Source organism: Palaemon carinicauda, chromosome 1 (genome assembly GCF_036898095.1).
Source record: "Palaemon carinicauda isolate YSFRI2023 chromosome 1, ASM3689809v2, whole genome shotgun sequence".
NCBI lineage: Eukaryota > Metazoa > Arthropoda > Malacostraca > Decapoda > Palaemonidae > Palaemon > Palaemon carinicauda.
The window spans coordinates 12,634,232-12,658,336 of record NC_090725.1 but is presented as its reverse complement, the minus strand read 5'-3'; the positions used below and the strand labels follow the sequence as shown (position 1 = coordinate 12,658,336).

Sequence of the window (24,105 nt, the reverse complement as noted above, 5' to 3'; positions counted from 1 at the left end):
CTTGCAGTTATTTCAGTCTTCTGGAAGCTTTTTAAACGTTACAGATGCTGTTTGAGCAAAGATCTTGCAGTTATTTTAGTCTTCTGGAAGCATTTTAAACGTTACAGATGCTGTTTGAGCAAAGATCTTGCAGTTATTTCAGTCTTCTGGAAGCTTTTTAAACGTTACAGATGCTGTTTGAGCAAAGATCTTGCAGTTATTTTAGTCTTCTAATAGCACATATAATCCTATAATTACGGATTTTGCTTCGCTTACATATTTCCTCACTGATGTCGTCATTTGCTATTCCCGTGTTACCGTCAACGGTCTTATATGAAGAGATCACTGCATCTTCAATCCTTCTCCTCATTGACCTGCCACGATTATGTAAATGACGTCTGCCCTTTTAAAATCCATTTCATGACTTTTCTCCAACGCATGTCGAGCTGTGGCACTATAGTAATTCCCTGATCTGCAAGATGCAGTATGTTCCCCGTTTCTCTCTTGCAACGAGCGTTCTATAATCTATTAAAATACATATAGTTTTATGCACGTCTTGCATCATTGTGGAGGCCTTTTAGCCCACACACACATATACATATATATGTATATATATATATATATATATATATATATATATATATATATATACATATACATATATATACATATACATATGTATGTATATATATATATATATATATATATATATATATATATATACATTATATGTATGCATATATATGCATATATATATATATATATATATATATATATACATATATATATTTATTCATTCATTTTTATATATGCATATATATATATATATATATATATATATATATATACATATATATATATATATATACATATATATACATATACATATATATATATATATATATATATATATATATATATATATACATATACATATATATACATATACATATACATACATATATATATATATATATATATATATATATATATATATATATATATATATATATATATATACATTATGTGTATGCATATATATGCATATATATATATATATATATATATATATATATATATATATACATACATATATATATAAATATATATATATATATAATTATATATACATATATGTCCGTGTGTGTGTATGTGTGTATATTCCCCATGCACCTTTTCCCCTTGAAGGGTGTGGGCCAAGAAGAGCTCAACCTTTTATTACCTCACCAATTCTTTTCAGGGTTCAGGTTGCAGTCACATTACGTTTTTCTTGGCCCCAGTAAATGCTGGCTACACAACTACTTGAACAGCTACTTCAGAGCCAAGAACAAAAATGTCAAGGGACTTGGGAGTATACTCCTCTCGGTAAAATGTTGTGAAGGTTGGTTTGTGTATCCAAACTCCAGCCTTCAGCACCCTGACCCTCTCAGTTGCCGAGGAATAAGCTTTACAAATTGTCTCACGAATCAATAAAGAAAAAGTTTCCTTGACACCTCTTTCTTTGTTTGGCCGGTGCTAAGGAAGAAGCACTGACGCTCGGAGCTGAGATGGATCCTCATTGCATATCATCGCAGAGCTTTCATGGGACATAAAAATATCTCCTCTTGGCTGTTACCCGTCACTTCACATAGAGAGGAGATGGAGAAGGTCTCGAACCTGGAGTCATGCACCGCAGGATTCTAGATTTTGGTCATGAACTCTGGGACAGACTCAAAACAGACCTCCTTCCAACTGTCAACCTGGATAACTAAGAGATAAACCAAAGACTATATGCTGAAGTCTTTGAGATAGACTGTTTAACTCGCTTACTCTTTTTGCATATGCTAAGGCTTAAGGACAGTTCTGAGGGTCAGATCTCTGTCAGATGATCTTCTTAAAGGCTTAAACGAGTTAAAGTGAACTGCTTGACGCTTCTTGTGACCATAGACAACTACCTGAGGAGGAGAGGTTTAATCCATCCAGTTGAAAGATTGTACTCGAGGCTGAGTGGTAGCCTTTGACAGCCACAACCAAGAGGCCCTTTTGTTGGCAAAGGAAGCCAAGGAAATCCACGATCTGTGATAGAGATGCTCTAATTGGAGAAGTATACCCCTTCTACGACCACAATCCCAGAAGATGGACCACTTTCCCGTAACAGATATCTAGATCCCAACTTGAGGGATTAGAGAGCCAACATTCCCACACCAACCGATCAAGAAACTACAGTGATACGGTTTGTAATCCACCACACATTAAGGAGGGGATGTTTCACTGTTCAGGCGCTGCACTTAGTACGGAATAATGCACCCCAGCTGAGAGTAGTGAACAACAGTTTACGTAAAGACAATAACGCAAGAGCAGAAGGGGGAGCAGTACTGTATGGGGGTTAGGATGTTCTAAATTTTACCTGTGGGCCTCACAGGAATCATTCACTTCAGCCGCACAGAAAAAAAAAAAAAAGATATATATGTTTACTACTAAACCATTCACGATTTAAAGTTTCTTTAACAGAAAAATCTTGATGACATAGTCGAGACTGAAGATTGAATGGCCAGTTTCAAATGGGGTGACTGTTCATGTATCGGCATTCAGACAGGTGACAGAGAGATGAGTCGGACTTATAGACCTACCTAAAACCTGAGGTGCCATGTTGGAATAAAAACATCAAGATCAATCTCTCTGAAGAAGCAAAGGTCTTGAAAAGTGTCTGTAAAGAATATAAGACATAATCTTCCAACTCAAGTGGGATATACCTGCAAATAAAACCTAATGCAATGACTTTCATAACAAATGAATGTGGACTTGGGCTAAGAAAAAAAAAAGCAAATAGCAGCATACTCGCATATGATAACGAATTACCACCAACAGAACTGGAAGGTATCAAATGGGTTAGCTCAATCAAATATCTAGGAACAACAATTTCAAGCAAGAGAGACTGCTTCCAGGAACATAAAGAACAAATATTCAATATATATATAGCCCACAAATCAATAAACCAGACGGTCTCCATATCAGCTAGAAGCTGCGCTAGACTAAAGATAGGATAATTCTTTTAGAAAGGAGTGGCCCTCCTAAGTTTTCTGGACTCAACAAAGACAATCCATCTAACTGAAGAGGGGATAAGCGAATTTGAAAATCAATATTTAGAATAATAAGCATACTATATGAAAATAGAATATAAAAATATATAGTATGCATATTCTAATAGAGACTAGAAAGAAAGGTGGATGAAAAGCTGAGAGACGAACAAGCAGGAATTAGAAAAGGTAGAAGTTGTACTGACCTAATTTTCATTGTGAGACATGTACATCAATGCATAGAATATAGAAATTCGCTTTTGATGGCATTTGTGGACATGAAAAAGCTTTTGATAGTTTGTACCGGTTAATTTTGTGGAGAGTCCTGCGTTATGGAATTCCTCTTAAATATGTGAATTTGATTAAGTCTGTTCATGAGCATAGGAAGTGCAAAGTTAATGTTTGTGGAGCACTATCAAGTGAATTTCAAGTGACAGTGGAGCACTCCAATGGAATGTGTTGTCACCTATGTTGTTTTTCCTCCTCATGGATTTTATATTGTGCAACAGTCAGAGATGGTGGAGAAAGATTGGACTGGATTGGTTATAGGAAATTAGCAGACCTAGAGTATGTTGATGATGCTGTCCTTATTTAGCAGAACACTGCAGGATTTATAACGCATGCTTACCAGAATGCATGAAATATCACTTGAGGTTGGGCTCAATATAAATAGAAGAAAAACGGAGATGTTGAGAACAGAGTATTCAATGGAAGGATATTGGGAGTTAAATGGCAGGACAGAATTAGAAAGGAAATTATATGAGAGATTACTCGAGTGCCGTATGAGGATGGGATCATGGTAAGGGCTAGATGGAGAAGGTTTGGGCATGTTCTTTGCACTCGAAGCCCAAAATAAAAGAAGAAGAAAACTATTATGGAAAAGGATAAGATTCAGCGCTAAAAGTCAAGATCTATAGCACAGTAATAAAACCAATGTTAATGTAAACGTGGGCTCTAAAAGGAAAAGAGGAAGCAAAGCTTGAGACAACGGTGATGAGAATGTTGAGGTGGATTATGGGGATATCTCTGCTTGAAAGATTAGAAAACGATCAAATAAGAAGAATGGCAGGTGAGTAAAGTTTACAGAGGTAATAAGAACAAGGTCTATAGACCTTGAATAAGAATATCATGACTTAGGGTTGGACACGTGTTAAGGATGGATGGTGCGGAGGGTGAGGAAGTGAGGAGGGCTTGGGAGGAACCTGTAAGTGGGAGAAAATCAAGAGGGAGGCAGAGAATTGTGTGGCGAGATAAGGTGAAGGATGACATGGAGAGAAGAGGTTTGGTGAAAGAGGATGCCTTTGATAGAAAGCATTAGAGAGGGCGCATCAGGCCAGTAACTCCTTAAGGTAGGGTCCCAGGGATAACGGCGGGAAAGAAGAAAAGATCTGTAGTAGAGGAAGAAATCTGAAAATGCTGAAACAAAATGCAAATTATGTGAGGAGGAAGAAGAAACCTTACACTTTCTCATTAAACTTTAAAAACTAAATGCATATGAAAATAAAATGGTGCAGTTTATTGGTTAAAGATATTGATATTGATATCTTTATTGGCCTTTATTACAATAAGTAATGCGTCATAACCATGAGTAGTACAACCCAAGTCCATTAATCATGAAGCTTTTATATGGATCACATTTATTTAACATAAAAATAAGGACATGTAAGTGTTATGACCTAGGTGAAGACACGGACACAAATATAAATACATGTACATACAGACTTACACACATACATACATACATACATACAATATGTACACAAACTCACATACATACAGCCTAGCAAACATACAAATACATAAAGAAATAAATACAAATATAAATGTTCACACAAACATACATATATGCACACATATACAATAGTCATATAGCATTATAAATAATAATAGTAGAAAAAAATTAAAATAGAAATATTGACATGTACGACTATTGATCATAAATTTGCAATGACGATGATATGATTTTGCCTTTAGATATATTAATAGAAAGAGGGCATGATAAAAAGCCTGTTACTGTTTAAGATAGACAATTAACGAAATAATATCTCAGTCTAGAAATATGATTCAAAATTGTGGAAAGGTAGAAAATAAATTCTAAACGAACTAAACCAACATTAGAACAAGTAAAAGAAAAACACACACAGAGCTGCCGTTACAAAGATGACGACTCAACTACTACTGAAAGTCTGAAACTTCAAAAAAGAAAAACTTATTCACGGGTAATTTATAACTAAAATTCCATAGACAAATTGACTGTTTAAATGTGAAATCATACACTTAATAATTCTGAGGTACTTAATTTTGGAATATTAAGAATTTATGGCGTTATAAGAATGATAGCACCAAGGTTACTAATCTTAAAGTGACGTGTCTACCCTAATCAAAGATAATTGTTCAGTGACCACTTTGTTCTTGGTAAGGGTAGAAGACACTCTTAAGCTATGGTCAGCTCTTCTTCTAGGAGACGAACACTCCAAAATCAAACCTTTGTTCTCTAGTCTTGGGTAGTGCCATAGGCTCTGTATTATGGTCTTCCACTGTCTTGGGTTAGAGTTCTCTTGCTTGAGGGTACACTCGGGCACACTATTCTGTCTTATTTCTCTTCCACTTGTTTTGTTAAAGTTTGGTAAAATTTCAGTTTCAACCATTATGGGGAAACTGGAATAAAAATATATTTGTTGCATCAGAAATAGTGTAGTTCCAACGGATTTAACGTTTATTTTGACCGCAAACCCTCCGATTTAGAGATTTACTATGTAATTGGAGTTAAAACAACAAGTTGTTCCAGAATGCAGAAAGACCCTACTTCATCCCAACAATTATGGGGGACACCACGTGGGAACCGGGGTTTTGGGTGGGGGGGGGGGCGTCAAATGATATTTGCAATAAATGAATACTTATCCTTCCACCACCCCTCCCCCTATACCCCCTACCTAGCCCTACCGGGGGGCAGAGCCCCCCCTTAAGGCCACAGTGATTTTCAGGGCACTACTGAACCTAATAAACCCACCTAACCTAGCCTAGGGGCCCTGTACCCCTACCTAGGCCTACTGGGGGGGGGGGAGGGGCGGCTCCGCCCCCCCCCCCCCTGCGACCCCCCTGCGACCCCCCCTTAAGGCCACAGTGATTTTCGGAACACTACCGAACCTAATACAACCATCTAACCTAGGGCCCTGTACCCCTACCTAGGCCTAGCCCCTGCGACACCCCCCCCCCCCTTACAGCCACTACCTAACACATCCATCAAACCAAATCCAAAGTGATGGTACTGCTGTATACATCGTTATACTATCACCATTATAATATACTCCATAAATTAATGAAGCTTACCTTAAACTGTTGGTTCATGAAGATGTGCTGGTGCTTTGAGGAAAACGTGAAGCCGTTGCGAAGGTTCCCTGACATGCAGGACAATTTTGATTTTGTGAAATTAAATTGTCTCTCTGGCACAAATCCACTAGTTTTTCAATATTCCCCGAATAAGTTACAACAAATTCATTGTAAGTTAGGAAACAGTCAGGACAAGAAGATGGAATTTCAACTTCTTGTGCAACATGAGATGATGTGCTTGCTATGGCCTCCATGTCTAAGAACGAAATGAAATGCCTGGGTAAGATAATGTACTGTCGTGCTGTTGTATTGTCGCGTTGTGATTGGCCAAACATGTATGACGTCATAGTGGATAGGCGCTGTGATTGGCCAAACGTATAAGACTTCATAGTGGACTAGTTTGTCTGCTGATTATAGTGGTTACAGGGCTCATTTAAGCAAATACAAGACACAGTCAACAATAATAACAGACTTAGAAAAAATCTGGGAGGAAGACATGAGTAGCGTGAGTTTGATCGTCGATATATAAAGAACTAGGCAGTTGCGACAGATAATATTTTACAGAAATACTACAAAAGACTTGCTTTACTCGTGAAATATATTATTATAATAGATTTCCCATAATGGTTGAAACTGTAATAATACCTAAAGTTTTTATAGTTTATATAGAAAATATATATTTTAATGTCACTTTTCTTGAAATATTTTATTTTTCCTGTTTCCTTTCCTCACCGGGCTATTTTCCCTGTTGGTGTCCCAGGGCTTATAGCATCCTGCTTTTCAAACTAGGGTTGTAGCTTAGCATGTAATAATAATAATGACAGAAATTTGTACTTTTTTCCTGTATCGTGGACCAAGCTAAAGTTTTATACCTAGACAATGCTGAGTCTTATACTGATATGAGAGACCTTACTAAATTAAGCATTGTGGTCTTATTAACATTTATATTAATGCTGTACTAACTTTTAACTAGAGCCTTTCTCACCAGTAGATATGCCTATGTAAATGTTTTGATAATTTCTTGTATTATGCATATCTTTAATTAATAGTTTACATTATAGATAAATTTCATATTGAATAGATGAACCACATTTTTATGTGATTAATTAACTCTTATACATTTTTAACCCTATATATACTGTACTCTTGTTGGGGGTTTTTTATCAGTTATTGTGCTTGAATTTGCTTGTTACTTTTAGTTGAGACCCGTAGTAAAACTATCTAAAAACTTTAGAAATTCATATATATGATCTCTACCAATTTCACCTATTGATCTTAACTAAACATACCCCAAGGCACTGAGTCCTATCACCCTCCCCCCTAATTGATTTATATACCATCACAATACTCATTGTTCACAAATTTGAAATGACTAACACGAAAATGGGAGCGTTAGGTGATTGGGAACACAAATCGGCACAGACGTGGGAAAGGAAAGTTAAATGCCATTGTATGTATTTAATCAGATATATAGCTTAATCATAAATACCTCCAATTAACCCTAATCAAGTCCACGTGTCCGGACCAAGGCTTGTTCTAGTGTCCCTGACATAAGCTAATGCTTCCTGGGATGCTAACGCACCTGCGACCGCCAGTTATCACTACTAGAACTAGTTAGAACATGTGTCCGCCATTCTGCAAACTACCCTGAAAAAGTAATGGAAAGGTTCACTAATCTTATTCAGGTCAATATTATACAGTACAGTATTTTTAGTGTAACAAATAAATGTAGGTTTCTTAGGATTATTACACCAAACACACACATGCATGGAAATAAGACATATATATGAAAAGGTTTTACTGGGACAGACAGAAACCAATTCCTGATAGGGCATAATTCTACAACGATGGGAAGTTTAATTTTGTTTACCGGAGGGTAAACAAAATAAATCATTTAAAAGTCTGCCTTCCAATATTGTTGGTAATAATAGAAGGTGATAGACTTTTATATCAATAATGGTTGGGTTTTCCATTTGAAATGATAATTCAGCTCAAGTGGTTATTTTGTTTAGTATGCTGCCATTTCATCTATATGATATTCAGATTTGTTAGCTTCCTAATCTTTATTGTTGAGCAGAGGAGATGGTTTCTTATTCACAGAATATACTACAGTATTACATTTTAGAAATTTCAACTATCAGGAAAGGGATTTTGACGAAGGAAAAATCTATTTCTGGGCGAGAGACCCGTGCCGCCCAGTGAACCCACCCTTCCCTCCCTAATTGGGCCCCAATCTGGGATGCTATAAGGAGTGACATCACTGGCGTAGGATGGCTAGTAGTAGTGGGATGTTGAACGGCACCTCTCTGTTCGGGGATTTTGACAGGAGATATCTAAATGGTGCGAGGCCTCTGGTTGTGATTTATCACGCCCCAGTATTATATCGACACCTTATATAGGTGAGCGAGCTGGGTTCAACCTGTCATTCCCATGCAATTTTTTCTCTGGTAATATATAACAGTTATATACCTTAGAAATGGTGCTAAAGGAGCATTTCACTGGGCGACACGGGTCTCTCGCCCAGAAATAGATTTTTCCTTCGTCAAAATCCCTTTGTTGAGCAGAGGAGATGGTTTCTTATTCACAGAATATACTACAGTATTACATTTTAGAAATTTCAAATTATCATATTATGGATTTTCATTAGGAATAGGGATTAGATCTGTTGAGGAGACTGTTGATTATTTTACTTCTGTATATAATCCAAAGGTTTTCAGTCAATCTGGGTATGACATTGATTCAACTTTTATCAATCATGAGTTGGAAATAACAATCAGACTGGCTAGTGTTATTAAAATGTATAAGAGTAGAGAAATAGCATACCAATAAGGCTTAGAACGGTGATGTACTTCACAATATTGAATTATGTTTTGAAGAAATAATTATGGTCTGTCTATAGGCTTTGTAATAAATATTTTAAAGATTCCAAGAAAAATTCTAACTTTTTGGGCTTTTTAGGCACCTTTTGGGATAGAGAAAGATTCCTCTCTAAGCACTAGTCTAGGGTTGTGATTTCTTAGCACTTCGTACTCGATGTGCTCAATGTAATATCAGCTCTAGTTGATCCAAAGGTATGTTGGTTAAAGGATATACTTTGGCTACTCTCTAGGGCTCACTTTCATGCTAGTGATTCGTTCTGACACAAATACAAACTTTTGTCCTCTACCTTGAAGAGACAAGAGCAATGCTGGAATACACGGTAGTTAAAATTTTATAACGAAGTGTAAACAAGTGACCGGCAGTTACTAGCAGGGAGCGAGCAAGCCCTGCCCCCCCCCCCCCCTCCCCCCGCTTTCTTAATGAGTAGTCACTTCGATAGCAGTGAGAACAGATGTTTCCGCTGACTAGAATTTATGGCAGACAAACTAATTCCTTTTTTTACTTTCGCTTTCCAGCGTGTTAGCGATCGTGTGTGTCTTCACTGGGGATGCTTGCGGAGAAGCAGACGTTCCCAGGGGTATTAGATCGTAGGTGGCACCTTCATGAGTGCAAAGGAGAGGGATTCTTACCAAATGTGCCCTGCCTGCAGAGGACACTTCTGCAGTCAGGCTCCTCCTTTTGATGAGTATCGGGAGTGCTTCATCCTCCCAGTGGGCAGTGTAAGGCAGGAGGAGGAAGAAGAAATCTAAAGGGGATTTTCGCCTTCAAGGTCATCCCCGAAGTCAAAGAAATCCGGACTTCTCCCCCTGACCCTCGGTACGCTACCTTCCAATGACCCCAAGTAGAATGGTACTCGGACTTTCCATTTCTTCTAATAGAAACTCCAATGAAATTCCTTCCTCTTCCTGACATGTTGTACCAACCTCACTCCCAGATACAGTATTCCATAGCACAGTGGAATTGCTTTGCTGTTGAAAGTTATTCTGCATCTTCTCTCAGCGAAAGGCTTTTCACGTGAAATTACATGAGAGATATCTAGATTCTTCTGGAAGTCTTCACTCCCCATGTATCAAGCCAAGTGGGCCATCTTATCTCGTTGGTGCCGTGGAAGGTGTTTCTCCTCTTGGAGCTCTAACCCATTAATAACCAAATTTTTACTTTGTCTCCAAAATGTAAAGCTCTGCTCACTATCAGCTTAACCTCCAGTCAGGCTGAAAGGAGTTGATGTTTCCTCTTTAGTAGTACTCTCCATACTCATACCGAAATTTTAACGGGGCTGCCCTTCGTTAGAGGTGAGACCACCACCCTGGAACGTTAATAAGGTTTTATGTTCTCTGAAGAGGGTACCATACAAAGCATTGAGGCTTGCCTCAGATAGAAACCTCACACTCAAAACAGTTTTCTTGCTCGCCTTAGTATCCTCTAAGCGGGTTAGTGAGCTGCATGGTCTCGCCTTTAAAGTCTCTTATACTTGGAGATGCAGGCATGTCTTGTTTTCCTTCATTCCTGAGATCATTGCCAAAACCCAGAATTCCTCAGTTCCTGATTCCAGGTTTTCATTTTTTCAGATCGTGTGCCTTAGAAAGGTGACAGATGATCCTGATCAACTGCTTTTGTGTCTTGTGAGGGTGCTGAAGTGCTACATACAATTCCCCACCACCCGCAACACCTCTTCGTCAGCAGGGGGAGAGTCAAGAAGAAGATGACCAAGAGCACAATCTTGTCCTGGCTAAGGGAGTTCATTGGCCATACTCTTTCTCCACCCTCACCTCTTACCTCAATTAGAGGTCATCTTAGAGCACATGATGTCTGTGGCGCAGACAGTACAGGCATTGGTGTTGAAATGTCAAACTATGTTTAGTGCCCATTACCTTGCATGAATCAACCCACAGGTCCCAAGACACCTTTTTCCTAGGGCCTGTAATAACTGCACAGCAGGTGGTATAACTATCTCGGTTCATCTCCTAGGATCATTAGTATTGAATCGAGAACAGAAATTATGTGTTAGTCGGGGATGAAAGTGAAGAATGACTGGCCTTTCAATCTTCCCATATCTTGGGGCACAGCATTAGAAACCATGTGTGCTGGAATTGATTCGACTGCACATATTTCTATAGTGTATTATAGAAGTTTCATTCCCCACTCTTGTTATGAGGGGTAATGCGTAGTAACCAGGTAAATCCATTAGTATACATATGCCCATATTCCACATGGTTAGAAATAGGCAAACCCATTAGTTGCACATGCCAAATGGTTGAAACCAAGCAAACCTATTGATACACATATGCCTCATTTTTATGACAGATTTTCTGCTCAATGTCCTTTATTGCTCATGCCGTGGACCCACTGGTATTATTACACTACTAGTGCACGAGGTGTAAGGAACCTTAACTGTCACCACATGTTGGGCTTGAGTTTGGGCATCCTGGGATAAGTTTCCAGCTAGTTGGAACAGGGACTTCCTGTAAAGGACGAAGTCCTGTATTTGTGTAGGAACAAAGGACAAATTTGGAGATACTTTGTATTTTCCCTAGCCTAACTATATAAACCTGAGTCTTTTACTCATACTTTCCCGCCATCATCAACCCCTTAGAAAGTCACAGCTGCAATCAAAGTGATTACTCAGTGAGCAAGCATGGAAAGCCAGGGCTTGCCCACTCACAGCCAGTAACTACCGGCCACTTGTTTACACCTCGTTATAAAATTTTAACTGCTTCTCTGTTGTCTCTCCTATGTAAAGGATTCAGGTTTGTAGATAGGAAAAAAACATATCTCCAAATTTTTAATTTTTGTACCGTAATAATAAGGGTAACTGAAATAGTTTTGTTAATTTGATGTTCTCTGTTGATGTTTATAATAGTCTCGAAACAACAATTCTACTGATTTTCTAAGCTAACTATTAATAAACAATTTTAGGATACTGCTATATGAGATCAAGAAATGGAATAGAAGCAAGAAGACTTAAGATGGTTGAAAGGTTGCAGAGGTGTTGGTCTTAATTTTGAAAACGGTAAGGTAGCAGAATTTGTATGCACGATTCATTTAATCAGTTTTTATTTAAAAGTTTACTGTACTGTGAGTATATTTAGTGGAGACAAGAACAGTAGATTAGTATTAAAATTGCTTTTAGATTTTGTTTTATGATTACCACTTGCCCTCCATTGTGTTAATTTTTAGTGTTAATGTGATATTCAGCAATATAACTAAGGTAAGATTCATCAAAATAAAAAAGAATTAGAATTAATTTTATTTCTTGGATACTTACCTCCAGATCATATGATTTCCCTCCCTCTGCTTCAAGCATTTGTGCCTAATTGGAGGTATCTGCCAACTTGAAATTATGAGGACCAAGAGATGGAGGAGAGCTTACCTATGTGGTTCATCTAGGCACTCGTGATTCCTATAGGAGAGGGTATGTAAAGAATTGTTTTTAATCATCTGAAGATTCGTAGATATAAGTAATGTGACTAGAGGTGAATTATCAATATACAGAATAAACTTTATTTTGTTCCCTCACCCAATACAAACCTTTGACCTTTAATAGGAGTATGACTTCAGCTTTGAAGCTGAAAGTGGCTGTTAAGCCCCACTCACCTGACAGGTAGTGTTCACCTTCACTTTGACTTTGGCCGCTGTACAGTACTGTACACTTGTACTTTTTAGTGCTTAGCTGAAATTTCTAATCATTTTTCTTCCAGATTATGTACTTGTTGTTTGTTAATATCAGTTCCCTGGTATTACATGCCACTGTGTCCTGGCAAGCCTGGAAGTGGCGGTGGTCAGTGCGTGAGTAAGCTGCATGAACTGTGTAGCTGCTGTAGGGGACATACCTGTTCACAGGAATCCCCCTGGCCTAAATTTAGGGAGTGGCTTCCACTGCAGTGGGTTTAGTTTGTGAGGAAGCAGAAGTCGAAGAGGGATTCTTCGAAATCAGTTTTCAATATTAAACTTACCCGGTGATCATGTAGCTGTCAGCTCTGCTGCCCGACAGAAAAAACCTACGGACGGAATACGCCAGCGATCGCTATACAGGTGGGGGTGTACATCAACAGCGCCATCTGTCGAGTAGGTACTCAAGTACTTCATGTCAACACAGAATCAATTTTCTCTCTGTCGTGCCACCGGCAAGACCTACTAAATACGCTGTTGTTTTCTGGATTGATTTTCACGTTATTTGGTGAAGTATTCTTTCTGGTTATTAGCTTTCGCTTGCAGAAGTTATCTTCAATACTTTCTCGCATTCTTTTGTTAGATTTTGGATTATTTGTTGACGACTTGGATAGATTTTGGATTCCTCCCTTTGACTAATTCAAGATGTCTGACCCTGCTCAAGTCCCCAAGTACAGGAAGTGTAGCGCTAGGGACTGTTCTAGGCGTCTTCCGAAGGCCTCTATCGATCCGCACACCGTTTGTTCCAATTGTTGGGGTAAAGCCTGTCAATTGGAAGATCGATGTGAGGAATGCGGTGGGCTTTCGGAATTCGATTTTCAAGAATTCCTGAAATATGCACGTAGGCTAGAGAAGGATAGGATCAGGAGGAGTTCGTCTCGCTCAATTGATTTTTCCTCTCCCCATGCCCCACAACCTATTCCTTCCCCTGTAGTGGTTGCACCCGACCCTCCTGCTAGCTCTCATCAACCTTCGATGGCAGATATGATGCGTGCCATCCAGGCTCTAGGTGAGAGAGTCGAGTCATTGGCGAATGACCGCAATCAACTCATGGCTGACGTCAGGGAGTTGAAAGGTAAAAGTGCAGTGGGAAGTGAAGTGAGTGTCAGTGCAGTGAAAAGTGTCAGTGTTACGCATGAGGGTGCGTCTGTTCGTGCCTGTCGTCGTCCCAGTCCGGGACCTCTTGCAAGCTCCCAAGCCCAGGGGAGAAGCAATGTCGTACGACCAAAGGGTTCGACAGGCTTTAATCAGCGGACAGACGTTCCCTCCGTGGTTTCGGACGTATCTTGCCGAGATCGTCCCACCCACAAGAAGACGAGTGAGCCCGTTCATTCCTCGTCTGCGGAAGAGGTTTCTCGCCAGAAACGCTGGACCAAGGTCTCACGACCTCTCAAACGCAAGGTCCCTTCCGAGCAAGTCCAACGGCCCAGGTGTAGCCACTGGGTCAGTTCGGACTCGCTGCAGTCCTCCGACGACTGCACACCTCCTAAGAGAGGCAAAGTGGTACCGCAGCAGGCAATAACTCCGTCTGTTGCCGCACCAGCTGCTGTAGACCCTAAGTGGTCTTTGCTGCAGTCTATGCAGACTCAGCTAGCTTCCTTTATGCAGGAGTATCGTGCGGAGAAGGTTGACGCTGCACCCGTTAGCCTACAACCAGCCACGGTTGTGCGCCCAGCTGACGCTGAGGCTGCCTGCTCCCACACTCCGGCTGTGAGAGCTCCACCACCTATGCGCAGTCGACCCTGCCAGACGCAAGTTGACGTTCGCCGACGCGCGGAACCCTCCGTTGACGTGCGTGAGCTACCGCAACAACAGGAGGGTGGAGTTAAGCTGCCGTGTTTTGACGCGGTGCGTCAGCCTCCGCAACCCACGGTGGTCTCCACTATGCGCCCCCACTCAGCTATGGTTGTTGCCAGTTCTCAGACTGACCAACAGTGGCATGACGTTGGATCCAGTGCAGCTACGCATGCACCCGTGCTGCCGGACTCAGCCGTCCAGCTTTTATCTACTCCTTTGCCGCTTCCTCCTCAGCATTCAGACGATGGACTCTCTGATGATGACGAAGCTGCTCATCTTGACGACCAACACTCGGACATCGACGAACCCAAGACTACGCCTCCCTCCTTAGACTTTAGGAAAGTGCTTGCGCTGTTCAAGGATTTATATCCGGACCAGTTTGTGTCTGCAGCTCCACGCTCGCCTCCCTCTGAGTTCGCTTTAGGCATGCAGTCAGCAGCTCCTGCCTTTACGAAGCTCGTACTCGCTCGCTCGTCCAAGAGAGCTTTAAGGGTACTGGGAGAGTGGTTGCAGGCCAAAAAGCAACTTGGGAAGACATCCTTCATGTTTCCCCCGGCCAAGCTTGCTTCCAGATCTAGCGTCTGGTATGCCACGGGAGAGGTTCTCGGCTTGGGAGTTCCTGCCTCTGCCCAGGGCGACTTCTCAAGTCTGGTAGACTCTCCCCGCAGGCTGGCTATGAGACGCTCCAAGATTTGCTGGACTCCTTCGGATATGGACCATCTTATGAAGGGAGTTTTCCGTGCATTCGAAGTCTTTAACTTCCTGGACTGGTGTTTGGGAGCGTTGAGCAGGAAGACCTCCCCTTCTGATAAGGAATTTTCCATGCTCATTATGTCCTGCATGGACAAAGCCATACGGGATGGGTCTAGCGAGCTTGCGGCTTCTTTCGTGTCTGGGGTTCTCAAGAAGCGGGATCACCTTTGCTCCTTCTTGTCAGCGGGAGTCACCCCATGTCAAAAGTCGGAACTGATGTTTGCTCCGCTCTCGAAGTGTCTCTTCCCTGAAGAGTTGATCAAGGAGATTGCCGCCTCCTTGATCCAGAAAGACACTCATGACCTGGTGGCGTCATCCGCACGCAAAGCCACCTCTTTACCCTCCGTGCCTAGACCCAGGATGGACACACCAGCGTCAAGGTTCATTCCGCCCCTTCGTGGCAGAGCCTCCAGCAGAGGAGGTACTCGTGCCGAAAGTCAACGTGGCAACAAGAAGAAGGGTTCCAAGTCCTCTAGAGGCAGAGTCTGACTGCCACCTTCTTCAGACAGCAGTGGGAGCCAGGCTCAAGAACTACTGGCAGGCCTGGGAGAACAGGGGCGCAGACGCACAGTCTGTGAAGTTACTCAGAGAGGGGTACAGGATTCCATTCTTGCGCAAGCCCCCTCTAGCAACAACTCCCATCGACCTCTCTCCCAGGTACAGAGAGGAGGACAAGAGGCTAGCTTTACAGCAAGAGGTGTCTCTCTTACTACAAAAGGGAGCGGTAGTCATAGTCCGGGACCATCAATCCCCGGGCTTCTACAACCATCTCTTCTTAGTGGCGAAGAAGACAGGAGGGTGGAGACCGGTGCTAGACGTTAGTGCTCTGAATGTCTTTGTCACAAAGCAGACGTTCACCATGGAGACGACAAAGTCGGTTCTAGCATCGGTCAGGAAGGAAGACTGGATGGTCTCGTTAGACCTAAAGGACGCGTACTTTCACGTCCCCATCCACCCAGATTCCCAACCTTTTCTAAGGTTCGTTTTCAGGAAGGTTGTATACCAGTTCCAAGCCCTGTGCTTTGGCCTAAGCACGGCACCTCTAGTTTTTACCAAACTGATGAGGAATATTGCCAAATTCCTGCATTTAGCAGACATCAGAGCCTCCCTCTATTTGGACGACTGGCTTTTAAGAGCTGCGTCAAGTCGTCGCTGTCTGGAGAATCTAAAATGGACTCTGGATCTGACCAAGGAATTGGGTCTCCTGGTCAATATGGAAAAGTCCCAACTCGTCCCATCCCAAACTATAGTATACCTAGGAATGGAGATTCAGAGTCAAGCTTTTCGGGCTTTTCCGTCGGCCCCCAGAATCAGTCAAGCCCAAGAATGCATCCAGAGCATGCTGAAGAAGAACCGATGTTCAGTCAGACAGTGGATGAGTCTGATAGGGACGCTTTCATCGCTGGACCAGTTCATCGCGTTAGGGAGACTCCACCTCCGACCCCTTCAGTTTCACCTAGCTGCTCACTGGAGAAAGGACAAGACGCTAGAAGCGGTCTCGGTTCCTATTTCCGAGAAGATGAAGTCTTCACTGACTTGGTGGAAGAACAACATTCTTCTCAGGGAGGGTCTGCCACTGGCTGTTCAGACCCCCGACCACCTTCTCTTCTCGGACGCATCGGACACGGGCTGGGGTGCGACACTGGACGGTCGGGAATGCTCGGGCACGTGGAATTCGGTTCAAAGAGCGCTGCACATCAACTGCAAGGAGCTACTGGCAGTTCATCTGGCCTTGAGAAGCTTTAAGTCCCTCCTTCTAGGCAAGGTGGTGGAGGTGAACTCCGACAACACCACAGCCTTGGCGTACATCTCCAAGCAAGGAGGGACTCATTCGATGACGTTGTACGAGATCGCAAGGGACCTCCTCACCTGGTCAAGAGATCGAAACATATCCCTAGTAACGAGGTTCATTCAAGGCGACATGAATGTCATGGCAGACCGCTTCAGCCGGAAGGGTCAAATCATCCCAACAGAGTGGACCCTTCACAAGAATGTTTGCAACAGACTATGGGCCTTGTGGGGTCAGCCTACCATAGATCTGTTCGCTACCTCGATGACCAAGAGGCTCCCAATTTATTGCTCACCGATTCCGGACCCAGCAGCAGTTCATATAGATGCCTTTCTTCTGGATTGGTCCCATCTAGACCTTTATGCGTTCCCCCCGTTCAAGATTGTCAACAGAGTACTGCAGAAGTTCGCCTCTCACGAAGGGACAAGGTTGACGTTGGTTGCTCCCCTCTGGCCCGCGAGAGAATGGTTCACCGAGGTACTGCAATGGCTAGTAGACGTTCCCAGAACACTTCCTCTAAGAGTGGACCTTCTGCGTCAACCGCATGTAAAGAAGGTACACCCAAGCCTCCACGCTCTTCGTCTGACTGCCTTCAGACTATCGAAAGACTCTCAAGAGCTAGAGGCTTTTCGAAGGAGGCAGCCAGAGCGATTGCTAGAGCGAGGAGGACATCCACTCTCAAAGTCTACCAGTCAAAGTGGGAAGTCTTCCGAAGCTGGTGCAAGGCGAAATCAGTATCCTCAACCAGTACCTCTGTAACTCAGATAGCTGACTTCCTTTTATACCTAAGGAAGGAAAGATCCCTTTCAGCTCCCACGATCAAAGGTTACAGAAGCATGTTGGCAGCAGTCTTCCGTCACAGAGGCTTAGATCTTTCCAACAACAAAGATCTACAGGACCTCCTTAAGTCTTTTGAGACCTCGAAGGAGCGTCGGTTGGCCACACCAGGTTGGAACTTAGACGTGGTACTAAGGTTCCTTATGTCAGCAAGGTTCGAACCGCTTCAATCAGCCTCTTTTAAAGATCTCACTTTGAAGACTCTTTTCCTTGTCTGCTTAGCAACAGCTAAAAGAGTCAGTGAGATACACGCCTTCAGCAGGAACATAGGATTTACATCTGAAACGGCTACATGTTCCTTACAGCTTGGTTTTTTAGCCAAAAACGAACTCCCTTCTCGTCCTTGGCCCAAATCGTTCGAGATTCCAAGCCTGTCCAATTTGGTTGGAAATGAACAAGAAAGAGTCCTATGCCCAGTAAGAGCTCTTAAGTACTATTTAAGACGTACTAAACCATTACGAGGACAATCAGAAGCTTTATGGTGCGCTATTAAGAAACCTTCTTTACCGATGTCGAAGAACGCAGTTTCTTATTATATCAGACTTTTGATTAGAGAAGCTCATTCTCATCTGAATGAGGAAGACCATGCTTTGCTGAAGGTAAGGACACATGAAGTTAGAGCTGTCGCAACTTCAGTAGCCTTCAAACAAAACAGATCTCTGCAGAGTGTAATGGATGCAACCTATTGGAGAAGCAAGTCAGTGTTCGCATCATTTTACCTTAAAGATGTCCAGTCTCTTTACGAGAACTGCTACACCCTGGGACCATTCGTAGCAGCGAGTGCAGTAGTAGGTGAGAGCTCAACCACTACATTCCCATAATCCCATAACCTTTTTTAATCTTTCTCTTGAAATGTTTTTATTGTTGTTTTTGGGTTGTACGGAAGGCTAAGAAGCCTTTCGCATCCTGGTTGATTTGGCGGGTGGTCAAATTCTTTTCTTGAGAAGCGCCTAGATTAGAGGTTTTGATGAGGTCCTTTAGTATGGGTTGCAACCCTTCATACTTCAGCTCCTAGGAGTCGCTCAGCATCCTATGAGGATCGCGAGGCTCAGTAAGGAAGACGTACTTAAAAAGGCAGAGTAATTGTTCAAGTCGACTTCCTTACCAGGTACTTATTAATTTTATGTTTGTTATTTTGAATAACTGCTAAAATGAAATACGGAATACTTAGCTTTTAATGTTAACATGTATGCTGGTCTCTACCCACCCCCCTGGGTGTGAATCAGCTACATGATCACCGGGTAAGTTTAATATTGAAAAATGTTATTTTCATTAGTAAAATAAATTTTTGAATATACTTACCCGGTGATCATAAATTAAAGGACCCACCCTTCCTCCCCAATAGAGACCCAGTGGACCGAGGAGAAAATTGGTTCTGTGTTGACATGAAGTACTTGAGTACCTACTCGACAGATGGCGCTGTTGATGTACACCCCCACCTGTATAGCGATCGCTGGCGTATTCCGTCCGTAGGTTTTTTCTGTCGGGCAGCAGAGCTGACAGCTACATGATCACCGGGTAAGTATATTCAAAAATTTATTTTACTAATGAAAATAACATTTTTGGGTGTTCCCAAACTAATACCTAAATAGCCATCAGGCTCCTTTCTCCCTTCTCCCTGTTCAAAGGCCACTGCACGCTTTTCCTCTTTTCCCTCTAAGGCAGCCTCCACCGGATGAGGGAAAAGGATGAAGGAGACTGCTGCCCTTCCCTTAGGGAGTTATTTGAGCATGACAGGAGTATTCCCTTCCTCTAGTGAAAGGAATATCCCCAATGCCTCTCACTCAAAGCTTTCCTGCTGACATACAGTAACTGTTGATGATCCTCGCAAGAACTTGGACCTGGATATTCTGGGTATTGATGATACCCCTTCATCTAAGAAGCTCCTGAAGGTATTACCTGTGGCTAGGTCACAGAAATCTTCCCTCCCTCTTGCTGTGTCACTCCACCTCACCTCCAAAAGAGAGTGGTGGAATGATCCACGCCCTTAGACGTGTCCCTCGATGTTCTTGACGAACCAACGCTTGTTGCTGAGGCCTGTTGGCTGTGAAATTCTTGATCATGGTTAAAGAGAAGCATCATTGTTCTCCATCACCTGTTTCGATTGTTCCCACACCTTTCTCTGCTGAGAAGATGCCTGCCCCCAGGAAGAAGAAGAAATCACCGAAGCACAGGATGACCGATCTGGAGAAGTCTCTTGAGACAGCTCCAAGTTCCTTTGCAGGGTTTCGTAGGAGGAGTAATATTGAACCAAAGCCTTCCCACCAGGAAAGCATTGAGGTGCTAGGTGCCAAGGCCATTGTCTCAAGCTGTAAGTTTTGCCAGGGATTTACTATGGTCGCTACTGGGATGAACTTCGCTCTAGTCTCTCTTCTGCCTAGGGATGCTCCCTGAAAGCTTTGGTATCTCCATGCATTGGAACTTCCAGAGAAGCAAAGAAAGCTGCCTCTAAGACCTCTGATACTAATTGTACTGTGGTCAAGTTGTGAACACCTTCACCATGTGTATGCGTTAAGAAGACTGATCATCAGAGACTTTGTCATTACATTAGTCAACTTCACAAGCAGAAGAGGTGCGCAAGGACAGGAAGAACGATAAGCCACAAGCACGAACACCAAAGTGTTAGAGGTCTCCAAAGAACCCATGATTGGCCACTCACTCACGGTTTGAGAAGAACCTGAATTTCCAAGACTAAGGGAGGATTTACTGGACCTCGGAATTTTAATAAAGGAAGCAAGTGATGTTAAGAGCTTATGAAGCTCATCACTATCAAAAGATGGCTGAACATATGTATTGTCTAAATGTGGAGGCATGTCAATATCATCATTATCCTCGTTATAATCAACTAGTCTAGTCATCCTCAGTTTCTCCAATGAACTAACAGCAAGTTTCCTTTTGTGCGTAGAACTGTTAACTTAATCGGCAATCAATAAAACCCTTTTCCATGGGAGGTACCGAGGTACTGTACACTCTTCACAATGGTTATTTAAATCACACTATTGCCCTCAACATGATACACAAAAGGAATGTTGATCATAATCTCCTAGAAATAATTCCCATGTGCCTTCCAGGTAATGATTGCTAACTAAACCAGGGGAAGACATATTGAGTGCAGTAAGTAAACAAAGAGAACACTCTAAGTGACATTGCAGCCAATCAACAAATATAACTGAAAGTTATACTTTCTAATGCAGCAACTTGGGCTTCCCACCACATATTACTAGAAGGCTTTATTCCTTTGTTAAGGGTATGTATTTGTTGAAGCAAAGAAAATGGGAAATTTTTTATATTTTTAATATTTTACGAGTAAGTATCTGTTAAATAAGGTTTCTGGAGAAGAAGCAATATGAACATCAAGGGAGCTTTATAAAAGTAACAGTTATAAAAAATAATTTTAGATATTGGCTTACCATCCCAGTCACTCATTCCTGCCTGTTGATTAGAACTAAATGTTCCATTAACATTTTACTGGTACCTGTCATTGTATAAGTCAGTGCCAAAGGGGATTGAGGAGAAATGGAAAGACACAGTAAGAGAGCATGCTAGAAATAGGAATGAATGGTGAGCATTTGTGACGTAGTTCCAGTAGGCCCTGCTGCTTCCTCCGGTCACCTTGGATAACCGCGGAAGTAACAGCAGTAGGGGATTCAGCGTTATGAAGCTCCATTTGTGGTGGATAATGGGGTAGGGTGGGTGTGGCACCCTACCAGTACCAGCCGAACTCGGTTGAGTCTCGTCAGGCTGGGAGGAACGTAGAGAGGAAAGGTCCCCTTCTTTTTCATTTGTTTGATGTTGGCTACCCCCCAAAATTGGGGGAAGTGCCTTTGTATATGTATGTATGATGTTATTATTATTGTTGTATCATTATTATTATTATTATTATTATTATTACTGTATTATTATTATTATTAGTATTATTACTGTTATTACTGTATTATTATTATTGAAAATTGGTTTGATAACACCACTCAGTCCTTTCTAGACTTATAGGGCTCACTTTAAAATTTCTTCGTAGAGGGGCGGTTAGATATGGAGTCAGGCAAAAAATTATGTTGGAAAGCTTAGGAAGAATAGACTACGTCGTATGGATGAAAATTGAAAGATAAGGGAATGCTGGTGGAGACCAAACCTTCAAATTTGCAAAGAATCTTAAGTACCATCACATAATAAAGGGATTTTGACGTAGGAAAAATCTATTTCTGGGCGAGGGACCTGTGCCGCCCAGTGAATAAGCTCCATTTAGCACTTATTCTTAGGTAATTTACTGCTAAATATACCAGAGAAAAAATGTAAAGGAGTGCTAGGTTAACTAGCTCGCTCACCTATTGGTGTCGGTATAAAATTAGGCGTATAATCCAGAGGTCCCGCACTATTTAGATTCATCCACGACAAAGACCCCAATAGAGGAGAGCCGTTCAACCTCACTCGGCACCACCAACTCTGCATCCGCTCAGAACCCAACTCCTTAGCACCCAAAGTTTGGGGACTCCAAGGGAGAGGAGCTGGGAGGGTTCACTGGGCGGCACAGGTCCCTCGCCCAGAAATAGATTTTTCCTACGTCAAAATCCCTTTTCTGGGCTCGAACCTGTGCCGCCCAGTGAATCTATGCAAGAGAAATGTCACCAAACTTGCAAAATAAAGGAAAAACATAAGCGTAAGGAACATACAAGATGCTTTAATCAGAGATGAGTGCCAAAAAACAATTATAAGGGTGTCTTAAAAGGAACATAAATCCACTTGGTAGAACAACTGACAAACAAGGTAAGGTATAATAATGCCGTGAGTGATAATATATACAGATACTCAGGAGTTAAAGATTTACAAATATAATAATAGTACTCAGGTGCGAAACCAACGAATACAAATAGGGTATAAATGAGGCAGGTAAGGGGGAGAGATAAAGTGACAGGGAATTAACATGTGAGTTACCTGGGAGTAACTACGCTCCCTGCAGCTACTGTAGAAAATTTTAGGGCTTCCAAATGTTTAAGGTAGTGTTTCTTGAACACTGACGGTGATTTCCACCCTGTATACCTGGAAAGGTCCGTAAAATTCATGTGGTGAAAAAAGTTCACCGAAGTAGCAACCGCTCTGATATCATGTGCAAGAGGAAAAGAGTCAGGGCTAGCTTGTTTAATAAAATACAAAATTTGTTGCCTGATCCCTTTAATGGTAATGGTACCACCTTGTTCTCTAACGAATAGAGGCCCCGAGGAGTTAGAGGAGGTCCGGGATAAATAAGACCTAAGAGTAGCAACAGGGCACAGAGACGGATCTTGCGTGAGGGGAACAATTTTCCAGGAGGACCATCTGTTCTGAGGGTCTTCGTTCTTAGCCAAAAAGAATTTGTTAGGCGAAAGAAGGACCTCTCCCGAAGGAAGGAACTCAATATGACCCGGGTCTCTCAACAAGGCTGCCAGTTCAGAAATTCTTGCCCCGGAAGCCAAGCTCACCAGGAAAAGTGTTTTCCTGAGAAGGGGAATGTAACCACAAGAACTGTTAATGGTATCAGAAGCCAATTTGAGTACATCATTAAGGAACCAGGTCACCGGGGTAGGACGAGTAACCGGTTTCAGTCTGGCACAAGCTTTCGGAATTGAAGCTAACAAAGAGTCGGTTAAGTCTATGTTAAAACCTACTAGGAAGATCTTTTTCAAAGCAGATTTAATAGTGGTGATAGTATTGGCTGCCAGACCTGATTCTAATAAAGTTCTAAAGAAAGTGACTGTAAGGTTCAAGTCCATACAGTGCACGTCTGAGTCCATCAAAAATTTTGCCAACTTTTTAACTGCAGAATCGTATTGGCGGATGGTGGAATCCCGTTTATCTGATTCTAGAAACAGGGTGTTTTGAGGATCGATATTGGCACCATGCATGGCCGCAAACTTCATGAAGTCCATAAAGTTAGGGCGCTCTGAATGTTTGAGAAAGCGTACACAACGCGTGTTTGTACTATCTGAGACAGAACCGGATTGGGTATCGGGTGAGGATATAGTCTCAACTCTCGCAGGAGAG

General features: G+C 42.0%; 1 protein-coding gene across 1 annotated transcript in view; it reads left to right on the top strand.

The window, feature by feature from the left end:
• Positions 1 to 5,207: 5,207 nt before the first annotated feature.
• The window catches only part of sol (small optic lobes), a 362,901-nt gene continuing 344,003 nt past the window's right edge, over positions 5,208 to 24,105 (top strand). The window contains exons 1-3 of the mRNA XM_068380123.1: positions 5,208 to 5,254; positions 12,162 to 12,255; positions 12,517 to 12,657. The gene's annotated coding sequence lies outside the window, so the exon portion shown is untranslated. The remainder of the gene's footprint in view (positions 5,255 to 12,161; positions 12,256 to 12,516; positions 12,658 to 24,105) is intronic.